This window comes from Dermacentor variabilis, chromosome 5, assembly GCF_050947875.1.
Source record: "Dermacentor variabilis isolate Ectoservices chromosome 5, ASM5094787v1, whole genome shotgun sequence".
Taxonomy (NCBI): Eukaryota; Metazoa; Arthropoda; class Arachnida; order Ixodida; family Ixodidae; genus Dermacentor; species Dermacentor variabilis.
In genome coordinates, this window is record NC_134572.1 from 128,479,556 (window position 1) to 128,487,323 (window position 7,768).

Consider the following 7,768-nt stretch of genomic DNA (forward strand, 5'->3'; position numbering starts at 1 on the left):
CTTTTGCATTTTCAGCCGAAAGCGACGCGATTTTACGAGCTTTGCTTCGCGTCAACGCCTGTACTACGATTTCTCCCAGTTTAAGCCCCTTGTCCCGCAGTAAGTGATCCGACCGATTCGGAAAAATGTAAGGGTACTGCAGCGACAAGAATTGGGAAACTGCAGCCTCGGTCACAAGCTTCCCCAACGTTCCACTGACTTTGACTTTGGCCGTGGGCAGACATGCTCTGTTCTTCTACGACCTGTTTGATCCATGCTACTCCTCCAGTGAAGTCATCTACCGTTACGTACGAAGGATGGACAACGTCCGTAGTCGCGGTACTGTCTCGCATCACCCGGCATGGCTTCCCATTAACTTGGACGTCGTGAAGATAAGAGTTTAAATGTTCCATAGTCTCGTCTTTTTAATCCACGTAGGAGAAAACTACGCTAGGCTTCCCGCAGTTTACAGCGAAATGTCCCAGTTTGTGGCATTTATAGCAGCGGATGAGACTAAAAGATTCAAATTTTATTTTCTGCTCTTTTTCTGCGGTATCCCCGTTTGATTTCTCCTCGCTCTATTCTGAGTGTATTTCCTCCACGTTTACAGGCTCCGGTCGTCTAGTCTGGGAACCCTTTTTGAACGGAAGTGGTTTCCGCAGTCCCTTTCGACCGTCCCAATTTCCGTCCTCGGCGTTCAGCTTTCTACGCGTTGCGTACTCTTCGTCTAATTCAGCCGCCCTTTCCACAGTGTTTACAGTTCCTCTCTCTTGCACCCACAGCTTCACAGATTGTGGGATGCTTCTGTAAAACTGCTCTGGACACATACATTCAGTAATCGTGTGAGTGCTCTCGTACGCTTCTGCGCTTTTCAACCGCTCGACTAGGTTTGACATTAAGCTATATGCAAACTCCGGATACCTCTCGCTATCCTTCTTGTCTGTGCTTCTGAACCTCTGCCGAAAAGCATCGGCTGAAAGGCGGTCTTTTTCAAAAGACGAGCCTTAACCTTCGCATAATCAGATGCATCCTGCGCACTGAATTTGGCGATTACTTCCGCATCCTCACACGGCAACATAGACAACAACCGCTGTGGCCATGTACTGGGGCCGAAGTTCATCTTCTCGCAAGTCTTTTCAAAATTTCCTAGGAACAAGCCTATATCGTTCCCGACCTCAAATAGCATTAACAGCCTGTACATGCGGTATGATTCTGCCTCACTTGATCGTCCCAGAGCACCTACTTCCTTGAGACGACTCCAAACGTTTGCTTTCAAGTTCGAGTTGCATTCTCCTTAATTCGCGATCTTTCTCGCGTTCCTCTCTCTATCTGACCCGTTCTTCTCTTTTCCTAAAAAGTTGTAACCCAATTTCAATGTCTTTCTCACTGGCCTGCTCGAAAATTAGCTGCAATATTCTGATTTTAGCATTTCCTTGCGTACCTCTAGGCCCAGTTCTTCACCAACAATAAATAATTCGTCTCTCAGGAGTGTCCTTAACTCCATGATTGCTGCTTTACTGCCTTGATCCTGCTTGCTAAAACTACCTTGGTAAACACGGCCTGGCTATCAATCAACAATCCAGCTTCCCTACTGTTATAAACAGAACAACCACAAAATCAAGCCTAAGGAGTCAAAGCAAGAACCAAACACTCACCGGAGACATAGCACCACGTCGAGAATGCCGTCCCACCGTTGTCAGCCAGTTGTAGTGGTTGGAGTCGGGCATGAAATAGATGGTAGCTGGCCCATGCCGTCGCCCAACTTATCCACGCTGAGGACGCGTTGTGGAAGGGAGAGACTTGTTCTCATCGAGAACGAAGAATATGAGATTTATTTACAGTATCTAGATGGAGAACGTTACTGAAACAGGAATGCACACTGAGGAGCCGCGAACGGCCCCTTAAATACACTCTGTCCTCCCTAGATCCCTAGGTGAGGGAAAACGGCACCTCACCGTCGACTCGGAGTGTGCAAAGTCATTGTAGCCAACCCGCCTTTGATGGGGATGGTTTACACACTCACTTCCGCACAGGTTTCACCGACCACACCGAGGTGAGTTGGTTCTCGCAGACACGGTGCTGCCCCGAGCAGGCGCGTCTCTATCCCAGAGTCGACTCCGCAATCAGTGGACCCCGCGTCTGGCCATTGACTGACGACTCCTAAGCTGCGTGAGACGGCACCGCAAAATATCCTCCAGAAGCTCCTCTGCTACAAACAGAGCGTGCTGGGGACGGCGTACACATTAGCAATACTTGCTCCGCCGCCCAGCCCTAGACCTGGTGGTGCCGTCGGGCTGGGGACTGACGTATTGTTAACCTTTCAAAACGAGTAGCCGCCGCAGCCATGGTGACGCCGACGTCCTGTTGACTCGGCGCATCGTTGTTTTCACAAAGTGAGTCATCGCAGCCGGCCAGGCAGATTTCGTCCTTTCAAAGCGAGTCGTCGCAGCAGACATGGTGGCGCCTTTCCGACGGTCGCTTCCCGAGGATTGCCTGCAACACAGGTCGAACGTAACAGTATACGCACCACTGTTCAAACAAACTCTTTGACGCCGACTGGGGGCACTGGGTATGTGCCACTCGGTCTGTGTTGGTCTTCAGTGAAACTATTTAATGCGAACTTATGTCAGAATGTACTAATGCGTGTGCGCCGCTCTTGAATAAACGTCTTTGACGACAGCGTGTATAACTAGATATGTGCTACTGAGAATGTACCGCTCTACTCATTGACGAAAAAAATCCTTTAATTTCCTCCGATGCTCAGCGGAATCAAATCCACGTTACAGGCGTTAAACAATGGCGACGCTATGCATTAGCAGGCTGCGCGATAAATGCATCGCTTTGCAATGAACGTCTTTCACACCAATGCTCTAGCGAGCTGCGCCATGAATACACTGGGTATGTGCCCCTCTTCAATGAACCTGTCACCAACTTGGTTCACTAAATATGCACCACTCGCAGGCACCGGCGCGACCCGCTTGTCTTCTCGGAGGCCACACACGGACTTCTGGGCAGTGTCACTAGATGGCGCAGCGTGTCCAGAAAGAAGCACGAGAGGGGAGCCCAGTTGCCGCATGCCGCGTTACTTAGCGTTTGCACGCACCGATGCGCTATATATTTCGGAGTCCGCGCACAGGCTTCGTTTCGCGGCGGTGGCGCTAGACGGCGCCAAATGTTCTTAGTGAAGTGCGAAAGAGGAATCGTGCTGGAATGCCCGCCTCATACAAAACTGGTCCCGACGGTGGCTCTATGTACTGTTGCTGTACTGATTCTGTACTAAATGCATTACCATCGTAAGCCATCAAGAGATGGGTTCGGCCGAATTTGTTTTTCTTCGTTTTCAAGCGTAACACGTAAGATATTTTTTCAGGTGCCCTCGGTCAACTAAACTAGGCAACATGTTTATATTTGGCGAATATATGGGGAGGGGGTTGTAGGATCGCTTTAACTTGTGAGGATTAACTTTGCCCTTAGCTATAAATTACGTGTACAAGCGCACTGGAGCGTTACAAAATTTCTTTACGAATGCCGCAGCATCTAACCCGCTGCGCTGGGAGAATATATCAATGATATCAAGATCAAATTTATCGAAAACAGGTCCACATTATAGCCAGTGTTCCCGTGGAGTACCATAACCTAATCACCCGCCACCTACCTTTCCCTGTATTTCCCTGTTCCCCTTTTCCCAGTGAGGAGTAGCAGGCTAGAGACACGCTCTCCAAGCCGCCCTCTCCTTCTTTCTTTTCATTAAAACCTACTCCTCCCCCTCCCGTGGATTAAAGCGTGCGTATATAAATAACTGCCTTGGTAATAATTACGTAAGTAATTGAAACCGTGGTAGGCCGGCAAGGTCTCAAACGGGCCGGTCATATGCTGACAACGTTTTAAAGTAGCCGCTTTAATTACAGGCAAGTGAAAGTCTTATTGCAACGGCTCGAAACCGATAGCTTCGCTGGAAAGCGCGTTCAGATTGTGCAACATCGCACAGGTCTACTGTGCGATGCCGGTAGAGACGCTGACGGCTCGAGTGACACGGAAGTGTCGGCAAAGAGAAACACATAAGACTAGCTTCACGAAAGTAACGAGCACGCCGAATTCACACATGCTGAAGCATTGTCCTCATTCAAGGGTAACTTGAGGAGAACCCAATTTTCGTCCTTTACGGCGGCTGTGTCGCACCTTGGTTGCATCAATACCACTGTCCGTCAGCTGCCATACAGAAGCAAGACAAAAGTCCCAACAAATAGCGCCGCCGAGATCATGGCCTCTGGAGTGTTGAAAAGAAAATCCACGTCCTTGCGAGTAGCGCGAATGTGTTATTTGTCATTGAAGTAAACGCCTTTATTTATAAATATAACATTTCAGCTGCTTTTAGAAGATTAAGATTAGATGGAAATCCACTTGAGCTAATAATGAAAAGCTTTATTGATACTCATCGCAAACGCGTTCTCAATGGATGTTTTGAATGAATGCAGTGATGGACACTTATACTGCTGCTGAAGAGACGGCTAATGCATCAGATATAACCGGAAAAGCCACCTGGAGGCCCTCCTGCTCAGCCAACGTAATAGTACTATATATCTGCGTAACCTGTATGTATATACATTCCCAATACACTTGCCGCGCGCCGGGACCTCCATTATGAACAACAAAAGGAAATTCTCATGAAACGCACGTCCTTTATCGGGATGTATTTGAAGAAAAAATATGCTGCCGAATGAGCACCGTAAGCAGCAGTGAGGCTTAATAGCAACAACGTCAAATCGGGAAAGAAGACGTTAACTGCGGCCAAGACCTGGAGTACACGCAGATTTCTTTTGCAGACGTTGCCAAGCACTGAGAGGCTGTATCTTGCGAAACCGAGGAACAAGGCGTTATAAAGCTGCAGCATTGACCGCACCGATATGCTCCATGACTTTCCGCTGAGAAATCTGAGGAGCTGTATTCTGACTAACCTTATTTTTAGTATGAAAGCTGCTGACACCATGATAGGTGGTGGTCGATTATTACCCCTAGAATGCCATGTTTCCGTGCATTTGTAACTTACCCGTTAAAACTTATGAGTAAGGCTTCATGGCCTTCCGAGTGAATGTAACAATAAGGCAGCATTTCCCTGAAGACAGCTCTGAGTTCTGTTTTCGCAAGTACAGTGATGCTAACGTAGCTACCTTCTGTAGCCATTGCTCGTGGCTGCATTCGTGTTACAGCAGGCGCCAAGATGCAGATGTCGTCAACGTAAATTGATAATTGAACTGTGTTGGGCAAGCACCTGACTAGGCCAGCGAGCACTAGGTTGAAAGTATTGGGCTCCAACCCGCTGCCTTGCCATACTCCACGGAATTAGGGAGTGTGCAATAGAAGTCGTTGGTAACTTCGTTAGGCAGGATACCGGTAAGCGATCGCAGAAGATGAAAGATTTGATTAAGAAACGCCAATGTATGAAAGCCTCTAACCCTGCAGCTAGAATAGAACTGGCAGAACTTTCCAAGTTAATCAACAAGCGTAAGATAGCTGTCATGAGGAACTATACTATGGATAGAATTGAGCATACTCTCAGGAACGGAAAAAGCCTAAAAGCAGTGAAGAAGAAACTAGGAATAGGCAAGAATCAAATGCATGCGTTAAGAAATGAAGCCGGCAACATCATTACTAATATGGATAAGATAGTTCAAGTGGCTGAGGAGTTCTATAGAGATTTATACAGTACCAGTGGCACCCACGACGATAATGGAAGAAGGAATAGTCTAGAGGAATCTCACATCCCACAGGTAACGCCGGAAGAATTAAACAAAGCCCTGGGAGTTATGCAAAGGGGGAAGGCAGCTGGGAAGGATCAGGTAAAGGTATATTTGTTGAAAGATGGTGTGCAGATTGTTCTAGAAAAACTGGCCACCCTGTATACGAAATGCCTCATGACCTCAAGCGTACGGGAATCTTAGAAGAACGCCAACATGATCTTAATCCATAAGAAAGGGGACGCCAAAGACTTGAAAAATTATAAACTGGTCAGCTTACTGTCCGTTGCCTACAAAGTATATACTAAGGCTATCGCAAATAGAATCAGGAACACCCCAGACATTCTGTCAACCAAAGGACCATGCATGATTTCGTAAAGGCTACTCAACAATATGTCATATTCACACTATCAATCAGGGGATAGAGAAATGTGCGGAGTATAACCAACCCTTATGTATAGCTTTCATTGATTACGATAAAACCTTTGATTCAGTCTAAACCTCAGCAGTCATGCAGACACTATGAAATCAGGCTGTAGACGAGCCGTATGTGAATATACTGAAAGATATCTATAGCGGCTTCACAGCCACCGTAGTTCTCCATAAAGAAAGCAGCAAAATGCCAATAAAGAAGGGCGTCCGGCAGGGAGATACGCTCTCTCCAATGCTATTCACAGCGTGTTTACAGGAGGTATTCAGAGACCTGGATTGGGAAGAATTGGGGATAAGAGTTAATGGAGAATACCTTAGTAGCTTGCGATTCGCTGATGATATTGCCTTGCATAGTAACTGAGGGGTCCAATTGCAATGCATGCTAACTGACTTGAGCCGGCAAAGCAGAAGGGTTGTGCTAAAGTTAATCTGTAGAAAACTAAAGTAATGTTTAACAGTATCAGAACAGCAGTTTACGATAGGTAGCGAGACAGTGGAAGTGGTAAGGGAATACATATACTTAGGGCAGATTGTGACCGCGCATCCGGATCATGAGTCTGAAATTATCAGAAGAATAAGGATGGGCTGCGTTGCGTTTGGCAAGCATTCTCAGATCATGAACCGCAGGTTGCCATTATCCCTAAAGGGAAAAGTGTATAACAGCTGTGTCATACCAGTACTCACCAACGGGGCAGAAACCTGGAGGCTTACGAAAAGGGTTCTACTTAAATTGAGGACGACGCAACGAGCTATGGAAAGAAGAATGATAGGTGTAACGTTAAGGGATAAGAAAAGGGCAGATTGGGTGAGGGAACAAACGCGAGTTAATGATATCTTAGTTGAAATCAAGAAAAAGAAATGGGCATGGGCAGGACACGTAATGAGGAGGGAAGATAACCGATGGTCATTAAGGGTTACGGACTGGACTCCAAGAGAAGGGAAGCGTAGCAGGGGGCGGTAGAAAGTTAGGAGGGCGGATGAGATTAAGTAGTTTGCAGGGACAACATGGCCACAATTAGCACATGGCCGAGGTAGTTGGAGACGTATGGAAGAGGCCTTTGCCCTGCAGTGGGCGTAGCCTGGCTGATGATGAGGATGATGATGAGTCGTTTCAGACGTTTTGATGTTGAACAAACGTGGCCAAATTGATGACATTATCTACGGATGGGCGCCCACGCCGGAAGCCAGCCATAGCATCTGGGCACACGTTGTACCTCTCCCACGTACGATCCTAGGCGAGTCAAAATAATCTTCCGTTATTTTCCCGATGCAACTGGCCAGAGCGATGGGGCTGTACGATGACAAATCTAACGGTGATTTACTAGGTTGGAGGAGTGGTTACATTTTCGTTCACGTGGAACCAGACCGTCACGCCAAAACTTGTTGTATTGGTTGAGCAGCATGAGTTGTACTTTCCGCCCAGGATCGCCGAGCGCTGCGTAGATAACGCCGTCCGGCCCAGGTGACGAAGAGCACCCGCAAATCGCCAGTGCCACATACAGACGCCGGCTCATTGCGCCTCAGGCAATCGAGTACTTCCTCAAACCAAGCGGACACTTCAAAGGAGCGCCTGCGATTACGGTCGTATTTTTAGTTCCTCGTTGCTCCACTTGCGACACAAC